At 41.8% G+C, this 14168-nt stretch overlaps 1 protein-coding gene across 1 annotated transcript in view; it reads right to left on the minus strand.

The window, feature by feature from the left end:
• CNTN5 (contactin 5) overlaps window positions 1-14168 on the minus strand; it is a 923854-nt gene that overhangs the window by 815552 nt on the left and 94134 nt on the right. Inside the window, exon 3 of the mRNA XM_006027993.1 lies at window positions 13325-13456. The gene's annotated coding sequence lies outside the window, so the exon portion shown is untranslated. The remainder of the gene's footprint in view (window positions 1-13324; window positions 13457-14168) is intronic.

Consider the following 14168-nt stretch of genomic DNA (forward strand, 5'->3'; position numbering starts at 1 on the left):
TATTTTTTTCCTTTGATTTTTTTGGAAGAATTTCCATAAATTATTTTACAGTACAGTACAGATATTATTTTAAACACATTTTGTAGTGCTTTTTTTTTTAAATAATATTGTTAGAACATAAAGAAACTAAGAGCCCAAAACTCAGCACCTGGGGCTGCTAAGCAGCTAAAAAGCACTGCAGGGCAGGGGAATCCTAACAGCTTGTTGGGTTGAGCAGGAAACCCTGGGCACATCTCCAAGGGCATTGGGCAGGTGATTGGAAGTGGCAGGCCTACACATTATTATATGAATTATTAAAAAATGGAGAATTCACAATATGTGATAAGCAGTGTGGGAGCAAGAGCACTGGACTACCAGGAAAAAAGAAAATATGATACAAAGTACAGTATGTCTATTCCAGAATTCCCAGATATAAAGGAGCATGTACATCCAGGATGTACTAAAGGGGGAACTGACATACTGCTTCTCAGACCATGGGGATGGATGGGCATAAGGGATGGCTAGAGTACCCCAAGCTGGCATGGGACACCAGGTGGACATGCATGGAGCATCTGCATGAAGTGGGGAAGGACCCACCCAGTAATACTGTTGCTGCTGTCCCAAGATGACCTGGGAGTCAGGGAATGGGGATGGAGCCCTAGAGCTGCTCCTGCCCCACTTGAGCAACAGCCTGCCTTGAGCTGTTGTGTGGACTGCCAAGTTCATCATGCAGCAACAGCAGTTGTGCGTAGGTTTGTCCTTTCCCTCCCTCCCCCCTGACTGCCCCCACCACCCAGGTGTCCCCCATTGGGAAGGAGTGAGTGGGTGCTGGAAGGAGGAACCCATGCACTACCACTATAGCCTCCACTGTGAGGGCTGTTTTAAAGAGAGGGGCTAAGGTTTCCTAGGCAGTCATCAGACTGCTGGGAGGAAAAACAGAAAGGAAAATCAGATCCTCAGATGCTGGTATTGGCTCTTCCAGCTACATCTTGTCCTAAGGATTTCCCCTTATTCAGGGAAACAAAAAGTTACTTTTAATAGTACTGTTGCCCTCCTCCCTCTCTTCCCCACCCTCCCTTCCCTTTCTCTCTCTTTTCCTATGCAGTATGCAACTAGCCATGAGCAGAGAATCTGCCCCTTCATGCCAAGTAAAGATGCTGTAAATATCACCAGAACAAAGCTAGAGAAGAGATGCACTTCACTCACATGAAGAGTCCCTTTGATGTCAATGAGACTCTGTGTGAGAGCAACATTACAGATCAGACTCTTTAAGAGATGATAAAAGGAATATGCCTGAATCTCATCTATATTGCTGACTGAACTCTGCGTTCAGCCACACAAACTAACACTTTGCTCTTTTTCTTGATGCATATCAATGTTAGGGTAAAAAAATGTGGCCCCATTATCACAGAGAACCTTCAAATTTGATCATACTTCAGAAACCCATCCACCCAACTATAAAGCACACTTATGTTGCCATTACTCAGAATCCATTAGTATAGGATATTTGAGGCCATTTAATTTTTCTAGATTTTGGCAATAAGCTTTTTTTTTTTGTTTCCAAGCCCAGAGAGAAAAAAAACAAAGTATTGCTGTATTATGGATTACAAGAGATGTTTAAAGCAGCATTATTGATTAGTGCAACTAAAGTCCACATGTACATAAAGTTGACATAATAAAACATGAAAATGAATGAAAGAGCCAGTGATGTCCCACACTACTTAGCTAACAAGTTTGTTGACTTGTAGAATGATTTATGGCAGAAGGTACTAGCAAACTTAATAATGTTGCATAAAAATGACATCAACTCATGGATTACTCCATTACTGGACTAATCCATTACATGGATTACAACGTTACTCCATTAAATATTTCAGACTGCAACCTGCTTCTAAGCATATTAAATACTCTAATGTTACTGTTGTTTATGTCAATGTAACAGAGTTTACAATGAAAACCTCTGTAGTGACATGACACAACATCATTGCATTGTACATTATTAAGACTTACATCAAGGGAAGTAATTATTCTCCTCTATTCTGCACTGGTGAGGCCACATCTGAAGTACTGTGTCTCGTTTTGCACCCCCCCCCCCCATTATAGAAAGGATGTGGACAAGTTGGGGAGAGTGCAGTAGAGGGCAATGAAAATGATTTGGGGGCTGGGACACCTGATTTCTGTGAAGGGAGAACTGAGCTTATTTGATATGCGGAAGGGAAGAATAAAGGTGGAGTTGATAGCAGCCTTTAACTACCTGAAGGGTGGTTCCAAAGACAATGGAGCTAAACTGTGCTAAGTGGGCAGAACAGGGAGCAATGGTGTCAAGTTGCAATAAGGGATGTTTAGGTTGGATATTAGGATAAACTTTCTAACTAGAAGGGTGGTGAAGCACTGGAATAGGTTGCCTACAAAGGTGGTGGAGTCTCCATCCTTGGAGGCTTTTAAGGCTTGGCTCAACAAAGCCTTGGCTGGGATGATCTACTTGGGGCTGGTCCTGCAGGGGGCTAGACTAGATGGCCTCCTGAGGTCCCATCCAACCCTATTTTCTATGATTCTATGACTTCTTTCCAATTGAAACAAACACTCTTCTTGCATGCTCTAGAACAGGGGTGGGCAAAATAGAGTCCACCCAACTGACTGGATCTGACCAACAGCTGCCCCTGCAGCAGTCTGCATGCTGAGCCCCACCCATACCCTTTGGGGCAGCCTGAACCGTGCTCCAACCCACGCTCACTGGCCCATGCCCCAACCAGTGCATGCAGCTTCTGGTGGGAGCCACCCAGCTGAAGCTTCCCCCCTGCCTGCCAGCCCAGAGTGGTGCAGCAGGTGCAGGAGCAGGAGAAGGATGAGCAGCCACCTGTGGGTGGGTGGAGCAGGTGGAAGGCAGCTGGGAGCTGCAGCCAGAGCCCTGTGCATTAGGGCAGGAACTACCCAACTAAAGTTCATGCCCCTACCCCTACCAAGAGTGGCACATCAAGGGCGAAAGCAGGAGCCACAGCGGTAGGCAAGGGGGGCAGAACAGCCCCACCAGCCTAGGCCCCGCCAGTGTGAGCACCTTCTTGCAGAGTTGCTTCCAGTGTGGCTACAGCTAGCCAGGTGCTGCTCTGCTCCCCTTGCCCCCAGCAACATCTCCTCCTCCCACTCCTGCACTTACTGCGCTCTTCTGGACGGGCGGGAAGAAAGCTTCAGTCATGTGGCTCCTGTTGGAGTCAAGGGGAGCACAGCCTATGGATTTATATAATCTTACATATATAACTTGATAAGCTCCTATTTTATGCTCAGCTGGCTATGTGTATGTGTGTGTGTGTATGTGGGCATGTGTGTGTGGCTGGATGTACATATGTGTGTACATGTGTGTGGATGCATGTGTGCAGAGCCATCCCTAGGGGGTTGCAAATCAGGGCAACTGCCCCAGGCCCCACACTTTGGGGGGGCCTGTGGAGTGGGGTGGAGCAGCAGTGGTGCAGAGTTGGGTGCACAGCTACCCACTCCCCCTGCTGCCAACGCCACTGCTGCCGATGGCAGTGTTAGCTTCTTCAGGTACAGGGCCCATGGGATTGGAGCGGGGGTGGGGCCGCGCATGGGCTGATTTGCTCTGGGCATCGCACCCTGCTTGGGTCAGCTCTGCATGTGCGTATGGGTGTGAGTGTGTGCATGTGTGTATGCATGCACATGTGTGTGCATGTACATGTGCATGCATCTGTGTACACATGTGCATGTGTGTATTCATAATAAATAATTATCCCCCTCACCCTCTCCCCTCCAATTTTTCAAGACCAAATTTCCCACCTAGAGCTTGGAAAAGTAGCCCATTTATGTTGATAAAAGCATGGAGATTATACTTCCTTGGGCTTCAAATGTCACAGAACATCTCTCTATATATAACTTTATACAAAAAAGCAATACCATTTAAGTTACACACATGAATGTTCATAGGTCTTGACCCTTAAGGGGGGATGCAAACATCATAAAACATCCAAAAGAACTAGGATTAGAAATACCATAATAAATATTTGCCAAATGGTATTTGGTTTCTTGACCTCTAGTCATTCTACCAGCACCATGGAAACAGTGCATCTTATCAGACTTTGGCACTTTTCTTTCTGGTTCTGGTTAGAACAAGGAAAATGTAGCAGAACACAAGCTAAAATTATAAAAATATTTTATAACATGAAATATATTTTTATTCAGATTCAGTTTGCAATTTAGCTATAAGCAGTGCTAGTTCTCACATGTCATAGGATTTTCTATAACATCCATTATTTTAGGGTGAAATGTTTTAAAAAGTATTTAAACCTGGTCTGACTGAAGTCAAGGAGTATCTGACATAAATACCTTGCAAGGTCATCATAGGATCATAGGAAAGTAGGGCTGGGAGAGATCTCATGCAGTCATCTAATTCAAGTCCCTGTTCAAGGCAGGATCATCCTTAACTAAGCGACTCCTGTCATGTATCTGTCTAACCACTTCCTGAAAATGTCCAGGGATAGAGATTCCACAACTTATCTAGGTAACTTGTTTCAATGAGCAGCACAAAGTCTTTTAATTCAGTGGGACACAAGGAACTTTGAAGGACTAAACTAATGCTATTCCAAATGCTAATCTATCCTATACTATCCTATGCTATTCCAACTATCAGTTTGCCAATTCTTAGTATGAGGTTAATTACCTTGAAATTGAACTATGAGAAATACAATCTTAAAAGGAAGGGTGTAAGTATTCACAAATGCTGTTATGAATGTCAATCACTGAGTGCTTTTCTATGTCACTCCATAAAAAATGTGTTGTCTCTTCTATTATCTACAAGTTTTAGACTTCTCTGTGTCACTGTATCTATGAGTGCCTTCCACTTAAAATAGAAATACTATCAAGGAGAAGTTCTAAACATCAAGATGTTGGTTTCATACACCTCACACTGTGAGTATACAATTCACACTAGATGTATTGGTAATAATAAGGAGCCATGTCCTGCTTGATTCTTATACAGGTAGGAGGAAGAGGACAGAAAGCCTAAGTAGTTTCTTCCAAACGGAGATAATTTAATTAAAACCTAGGCAAAACTGCAGCTTGATAGGGTTTTCTCCATTGATAGTTCCTTGAGGTGCATAATCCAAAAAAAGAACCATCCAAGAGGCATAGGCATCTCTCTGCCTCCTCCTCTCCAAATATACTATGGGAATCTACTGCCTATGTGGCAAATGGAAGCTACCCCTCAGAAGAGCAATGGAGGGAACTCCATCATTCTGGTTCTCGCTGTCTACACTGTGGTAGCACATAGAGGTCCTAGTCACGGACCCAGACTTCATTGTGTTAAATGCCTTATAAACACAGAACAAAAAAGACATCTCGTGACCCAAAAATTTTAGCCTAAGTAACATCCTTGAGAAGACGTGATTCAAACCAAACCTTGCTTTTCTTTTATAGATCGTATTTTGAGATTATATAAAGTTAATTTTGTGCAGGCAACATGCATAATAACAAATTTGTCTGTTTAAATATACCCAATTACTTAAATCAGCATTTCTGTTTTCATTCTTCTACAATAGCAAAAAGCAGTGAACAGCATTAATATAAGCATTAGATTCTCATTACCCTGTAGTGCGCCATAAACAGATATATCACAGTTTAATCCATCAAGTTATGTACTTTATATTAATCAGTGATTTTAATGCTTAAAAATTACAGGACTGTAAGGCTGAAGACTTTCAAAAATATTCTGGAAAATTAACATTTACTCTTTTAATGTTATAATATTTTAACCTTTATAATAACTATATAATGTAATAAGTTCAACACAAAATTAAAACTAATAAAGCACATACCATAAAATCAGAGCATTATAGCAATGGGGTTGGAAGTGTAAATAATTGAATTTCCATTTGTTTCTAATGCAAATAAATGCACAGGCACATTAGCAGAAAGATACCTATCCATTCTATCCCGCCTAAAAAATTCTGATCTTCTTAGTCCAAGTGTGAGCGTTTGTCAACAAAATAAAAATCATGTAATTCTTTTAGTCCTGCAAGCAGAGAGTTCAATGCAAGTAATCCAAAAAGCCCATTCTTAAATAAACTGTCAAAGGTTCAGCTGTCAAACTTGTCAATTAAGGTATTTACTGCATAGGTTAACAGGGGTGTCAAACTCACTTCGTGCCCGGGGCCAGATCCAGACCCTGGGCCTCCTTGTGGGATAAAAGGACTGGGGTACAAAGAAGCTGCCCCAGTGGCAGTAAATCCAGATCAGGACATGAAAAAGCTGTTGCAGCAGCAGCAGCTCTCGCTTTGGACCAGAGCACATAGTAGTGGCAGCACCAGCACTTGAATAGAGCATGCAGCAGCAACAGCTCCCGCCCTGAGCTGGAGCACACATTGCATGCTCCTCTGGAACAAAGCATGCAGTGGCAGCAGCTCCAGCTCTGACCCAGATCATGTGGTGCCAGTGGCAGTAGCTCACGGCAGTAGTGGCAGCTCCAGCTCTGACCCAAAGCTTGGCTCTTGCCACAGAATCAGCTCCAGCTCTGGACCAGAGCATGCAGTGAGGGCCAGTGGCCAGGGAGGTAGGCCTCTGGCAGTGGCAAGTCGCAAAGTAGCCAGACTGGGGCTGTGTAAGCCGTCACTTGCCTTCCTGCTACTAATCACCATTCAGTGGCACGCTATTCCTCCCAGCCATGATGGTAGTCTGGTGGACTAGAGAGAGCAATTCCTTTGGCTGGATCTGGCCCATGGACCACATGTTTGACACTCCTGAATTAACTGGAATTACATATTGAAAAAGACATTCAACCTGAGGACACCTCTGATTTTTGTTTCCTACACAATTACATGATATTAAATGTCTCGCTCCTTTTTTCCGCCCTGTACACAAGTCAGTCGCCACGAGCTAAATTTTCAGAGCACTGTGCCAGGATTTAACCATGCAACTCCAATTAACATTAATGAGATCACTGCTAATCTCCATGGAGCACACTATAAGTATGCCTCCAAAGTGTTCATGGAATGAGCTGATCATATTTTTAGAAAGTGTGTATAACCATGTAACACAAAACATAAAAATGGTAACATTATTTCTTGTTAGTGACATTGTGTTTATGTTTATAATTGCTTTCATGTTGAAAATGGTCATCTATTCACTCATTTTAAAGGCATTTTCTTCAAGTTTTAATTTTTTTATTCTATCTAGGTCATAACCAGATGTGGGGTGGGAAAACAACCTCTCCTTTTTAAATCTGAGTTCAGGTACAATCAAAATCTTATAAATACTACTGACCTTATTTCCACTTATTTTTTTTATCTTGGATGTTAGAAATCTCACAAAAAAATCAATAGATTTCTAAGGACCCTTGCATATATCCACTAAAAGTACTATGGGATCTGAGCCCTGATCCCAACAATCATGCCTCATGTCATGCCACATGTGCAAAGTAGGAGGCACAATTTTGGGAGCAGGGATCAAATCCCCAATTCTTTTCTGGTCTGACAAATAAGGTGAGATATTGTGAGGGCCTCTGGTCAGTCAGGCTCAGCAGGGCAAAGCTCTTGAGCTTCCACATCTGACCTTCGTCCTGGGCTAATTCTGTGGCCCCAGTTCTCGGTAACTGGATTGGGTGCTTAGAGAGCCACTTAGCCCCTTTAAGCACACCTGCAGCCTCAGGCTGCAGGCACTCCTGGACAATAGCTTCACTCTGCCTGGACAAGCCTTGCACTCACTGCTATCTGGTTCCTGACTTAGCTTTGGCTTTTCCTAACTCTGATCTTGGATCTTCCCTGGAACTCCATACTAGCTGTCTGATTCTTTTGGCTTCTGACCTCGGTTTGTACCCTGGACTACATCTCTCAGACCACACTCTCAGCTTTCCTAGAACCTGGTCCCATGCTCCTTGCTCCACTGATCCAGACACCAACCTGATGCCCCAGTAACTCGTACACCCACCTAGCTGACCTGGCTGCCCTTTAAGACCTACATGCAGTACCAGCTGCCTACATCCTAGTAAAACCCTCACAAATATCTCATAACAACAGATTCATTACAATATTTCTGCTTCCATCTTGGAACAGAAACACCACAGATAAAGTGATATTTTGGACTCGTTGAAAGGTGGGGGGGGGAGGGAAATGCGTTTGAGGAAACCCAAAGTTCTGCAGACTTTATATAAATATAAGTTTGGTTCTATGACTTGGAGAGTACATCTACACATGCAGTTAATGCTCAGAAAGCTTAACATGCAGTAAAATACTGCACAGTAAGTTTTCGTTGAGTGCACATCTACACATGCATCCATCAGGAGCAAATCTGCTCCCAATAGGAGCAGTTCAAGGCAGGGATGCTCCTGCTTTGCTCTGTTACTATATGGCAACCAGGGGAGATCTAGACAACCTTGGGTGCCAGCTCTGGGCTGGCAGGGGGCACTGGTGTCAGGTCTGGGCTCCAGAGGGTAGAGGGAACTGTCCCGCCTCTGGAGAAGCTCCCTCCCACCCTGAACCCCTGCCCCTGGCAGCTGTATCCTTCCCAATCCCCACTCTGATTGTAGAGCTGGGCTGGGACAACGTCTGCTGCCCCCTACAGCAGGTAGCTCCCAACCCCAGCTCCACAATAGGAGCCAGAGCTCAGACATTGCTCCCTGCCCCTGGCAACCAACAACCAATCATGGAGCTAGGGTGGGGAGCTGCCCATTACTGGGGCAGGGGGACATTAGGCCCAAACAGGCTCTGATTTCAGAGTCTGCCCTGGAAGCAGGCAGCTCCTGGTAAAGGGGTCAATGTCTCAGCCCCTGGCTCTGATCTTGGAGCCGGGGACCAGAGCTGTCTGCTGTGAAGGCAAAGGCACATTGTCTCCACCAGGACTCCATGATCGGAGTTGGCCCTGGCAGCAGGCAGCTCCGGGGGGAGGAGACCGTTCTCCCACTCTGTGATGCCCGGGTATGTAACCATGTGCTACTGCACAGTAGCTGCAGGTATTTACACATAGTAGAAAAATGCTCATTAAGCTAATCTACTAAAATGGTGTGTTCCAGTGTACCAGTACATAGTGATGCTTTACTGCACAGTACATTAGTCTACTGCACAGTAAAGCAGCTTGTGTAAACACACCCATAGAGTACCAAACCCAAGTCCAATAAAACAAAGTTGCTTCCAGCTACTTCTGCTCATGAGAAAAAGATGTAACATACCATTATGTTGGATCTATGCTATGGAAGGATCCCCTAGGCTAATCATCCCCATACAGAATAAGCTATTGTACATCAAGAATCTTCAAGCAGTGGCACAAAACAGCTCCTGCAATACAACCCAGGTTTAATGCATCAATTAGAAGAAGTATCAGACGGATATTTAACGCTTGTTCTGGAGATGCTCAACAAAATGATAACAGATTATTTAATTTGTCCTTAATACATGACTGGGTTTGCTTATAGACAGTTTTATTTTTTTAACCCATAGCTTTTAGTGGGCAGAATTTCTGGCATCTACTGAAACAGGTCACCATGAACAGGATAATATGACAATCTGTTATCATTAGCTCTGTTGGAAAGGTTTTGAAGACACCAGAGAGAATTAAATGACCTGGAAAACTCAGTCTGTGGAAAAGTCTATAGTACTCATCTCCGTTATTTCCGCCTCTACGCATCACTGGAACTGTGGAACAACGTGATTTGCAGTGGCGACAAAGACAAAGGTCATTTTTCAGTTCTCCTTTTATCCAAAACAAATAATTTGAGGTTCCCAAATCACACCCCAAGAAAATTTCTAGTCCATTAGTGCATTTTTCCATGCATTCAATATGTTAATAAATTAAAACAGGGATTAAAAAAAACTCATCAGGTCCCTCAGACTTGATGAGTGGTGCACGACCAGTCCACAGCTCAGATCATGTCCACAGACTGGCCCCCACACATTGCGCGTAACACTGAGGGCAGAGTCCAGCGCTGGTGCCCACTGCATGCAGCATGTGGGCTCATCTGGGGCATGTGGCCAACACTGCAGGTCAGATGATAGGAGTCTGAGTGCTGAATTTTTTACATGCTTGAATTAGAATCATCAATTTTCTCTAGAAAATTAGAGGCCTATTTATAAAGCAAGCAATCAGCGCTCATTTCTGTCCACCCTTGTTAAGATTATGAGGACTTCATACTGCTAAAACAGTAATAGACGGCGTCTAATATATCTTATTTTAGGAACTATTTTTGATTAACATTGTAATTATTTTCCCTCAAAGTTTTCAATCAAGAGCAGTTTCAAAACAAAGGCAATCTCCTATTAATTACATTCCCCTGTGGGTTGCTTGATGAGGTACAGCTCATTAAAAGAACTTCAGGTGCTTTTAAAAGAACTGGCATATGATATTTTCAAATATAAACTGATGGCTACGGAATCTTTCTTTTCAAAATTTTCCATACAAATCCCTACTTTGCTGCTGCTACTTGACATTTGTCCAGGCAACGTCTCTGATATACCAGACCCTATAGTGTTTCTTAGCTATTCTGATCCATTCTCTCTGCATCGCACCCATAAACCTGGCCAATCTGTCTTAAGAGAAGTTTCCAGGGAGACAATGACAGTATCTGAGTAACAATGCTTATACCAAGTGCCCTGAGTCCTGCACTCATGTAGTGGGGTGGACTAGGTGACCCTAGAGGTCACCTCCAACTCTATGCTTCTGGGAGTCTCCAAAACATATGGCTAGGGCAGGGGTGGGCAAAATGCATGGCCTGGTGGGCTGCATCTGGCCCCCGGGATTCTATCTGGCCCGCGGGGCCCCTAAACATTTTAGAAAATTAATATTTATCTGCCCTAGGCTGCCTGTCATGCGGCCCTCGATGGCTTGCCAAAACTCAGTAAGCAGCCCCTGCCCAAAATAGTTGCCTGCCCCTGGGCTAGGAAAAGGCTATATAGCAAAAACATTAATGCATTGTGCAGCAGTAACCCTGAGTGAGAAGACAGTAGTGGGGCAAAGGCAGGAGACATAAAATAGAGCAGACTTGAGTTTCCTGTACTTCACAAGAAGGAATGAGGTAAGTGCAGTGATTGAGAAACAGGGGTAACTAAAAGGTCTTTTTATAAGCCTGTTATTGACCTGTACCAAACACAGCTGCAGTTGTGGCCTGAAAAGTCTGCCAAGGTATAATCTTCCTTTATGTGAGTGGAATCAGAAGAAATATGCTTTTTGTTTCAATAATTAAAAACCATGTAAACACTTCTGTAAGTGGCAAATTTGAAATTTATTTTCAGGTGCTGAGGGAGAGATCTGTGGCTAAAACTCCATCATGAGAAAGCACCAAGAATTAAATCATAGTGTATAAGGTATCAGAAAAGAATTTAATTCCATTGCCTGGTATTAACACAAGGAAATGTAAAATGATGCAAACTTGAAGTTGAGGCTGACAATCTAAACACCCAGATAGCTAAGTCTGAAGGAGGTCAGTTTTAGATGTAATCCCCATGAATGATTTTATCTGTTTAATGGCAGAAATCACATTCTCGATTAAAAGACTCCTGAATGTAAAGAGATGATTAGAAATGCCTGTGTTTTAGATCTCATCTGTAACCCAATCCAAAAACAATTAATTTAAAATGCTGCACAGTAATATTTGTGAACAACGATTTCTTTTTTTTTTTTTTGTATTGATGCTATTAAACATCTCCCACCAGCTGTACACTAATATTCAGAAGAAGAGAGATTTTTTTTGTACTGACTCTTGGAAATCCTACCATTGGTGTAATGTATGGGAATGCAGTGATATTGGCAGTTATCCAACTATAAAACCTTTTTTTCGGTGGGGGAATGAGGCTGAACCAAGTATGTACAATTATGTACTTTTCATAACCTCAGGCTTGTCCTCTTTTTTGTATATATGTATTATCCTTCAATAAATCCACTCCTCTATTGGGGCAAATACACAGATGTCTCATTAAGGTAAACTGCCAATCTTTCAGCTGAAAGCTTTAATAAATTCAGTGGCAGATCAGGTGCAAGAAAATGAATGAAAGTGTGTTGTATTTAAAGTGACACTGTGAATATACTTGTTGGGTTCATCAGTTCTAATTCAGTTATGTCTTTTTGGAGTGCACTGTCTCATTTATTTCAATAGCTTTCTATTTTCTAATATGATTCTCAATTAGTTGGGTAGGCAGGTAAAACAGCTGACATTCCAGCAATGAACTATGCACTTCCAAACCTGTTTGCACAGGCACATGTTACACTTTAACAAGCTCTTTATCCCTAGCCTAGAACGCTGGTTTATTAATAGGTTAACATAAAGGCTCCTCTCAAAAATTAATTAAAGGTGTTTTGAACTACATGAACATAACTCATTCAGCTGCTAAATGATGAAGCACAACAGTTAGCAGGTAACTGTAGACATTTAGTCCTTCATCCAATTCAGTCTGCTAATACTTCTGCAATAAAACTAATAATATCCACCATCCATCTAGATAATAAGCACTGGATCCAAAAGTTGTTGTTGTACTGTACAGGTCTGCATTGTATTAGGTTCTCAGCAAGCACAGCACAAGTCATTTGTTTCATTAACATGGTATATTGACCTTATTTGAACACTTATAAAACATCACTTGAACTTAATTCGAGTTTGCAATAGTAATTGTTTCAATAATGGGTTGTTTTAAATGATGTCTAACTCTATCCCAACTATACAATTGATCCAATAAAAGATACTGCCCTTAGAAATTGTTGTCTCTAACACAATTTCTGGAGCATCACAGCTACACCATCACTCTTATACTACCATATACAAATACATGCAAGTGGCAATTAACCATTGGAATCAAGTTTCTAGGCATTGACATGAACACCTCCCTGCTAAGCTGATATCTGAACTGAAACTTTACAGCTAGAAATTTTTACAGCAAAGAACTACATTCAGCCAGATTCGGTCTTTTGAGAAGAATGAAGGCCATTCTAGATATTGTGTTTTAGGCCCACAACTAACAGTCTTTAGTGACAGCATTTTAATAACTGGTTGCTATTTAACATAACCTAGAAACTTTACTCAATTTGAAGAACAAGATGTTCAGTGAAATGAGGTAAGAGTCTGCAACAGTAATTAAAAATATAATTTCTAATAAAGTAGTATGTAATTTAGACCAATTAGACCAAATTGACTATGGATACATATCAGGATTCCCAAAGAAGTTGCTAGGACTTTTTTAATGGATACTCCCCTTTTCGGAGTAATAAGCAATTTATTCAGGCAAACATTCTAATTACTGTATGAATCAATCAACCTTCGCACAGCAATATTCTCTCTCTGGCTTTAGTTTTGTTAACACATAACTACTTAGGCTCAGTGGTTAGCACATACAAAAACCAAATTGAACTAAATATCCAACTGTACCTTAGTTCTGTTGTCAGCTGTATGGATGGTTCCCTCCAAAATGGAAATGGTCTCAACAAAATAGTCCTTGTATGTGTGAAAACCGATGAAAGCAAGGTGCTGAGTGAAAATATTAGAATCTTTTCAGGAAATCTGTTGAACAGAAAAAAGAACACTATATTTTTATCTTATATATGCCACTTCCCATCATTTAACCCCCCTTGCAATGTAGAGACTGTCAGTATACTTGTTGGATTTTCTGTTATGTTTTTTCTGGTGTGTTATGAAAGATATTTGTATTGGCCACTGATCTAAAGCCAAGATACATTTCTTGTTTTGGGTATGCTTTGCGAAAGTGCTTTGTTTTGTGGAAATGAGAAAGAAATCCCTTTAAATGGAAAAAGAAATAGAAGTATTTCTGCCTCTTTTTAATGGTCACTTAATGGGTGTGGAGGTAGGGCTTGAAAGAAATGGGTTTGTACTACTAGCCTCAAGCCACTGAATCCAAAGAAACAATGAATGAATACTAATTCCTTTTATTTGGAAATAATTATATTGGCCTTTGGGGTGTATTTTTGCTAGAACTGTAATCTCATTTCTTTTTATAAGACAGCAATATTCTTTTATTTATAACCACTTTTAAGAAATGCACAATTACAACAGTAGCCTCTTATTTTGGTTGCAAATGCCTGGTTTGGGATTCATAGATTTTAAGGCCAGAAGGGATCTTTGTAATCATCTAGTCTGACCTGTAAAACTAAGGACATGGGATTTTCTTGAACTATTTCTTATTTACACTACATAGTCTGTTTTAGAAAGATATCTACTGTTGATTTTAAAATTACCAGTATTGACAAACCACAAC

Source organism: Alligator sinensis, unplaced genomic scaffold (genome assembly GCF_000455745.1).
Source record: "Alligator sinensis unplaced genomic scaffold, ASM45574v1 scaffold18_2, whole genome shotgun sequence".
Taxonomy (NCBI): domain Eukaryota; kingdom Metazoa; phylum Chordata; order Crocodylia; family Alligatoridae; genus Alligator; species Alligator sinensis.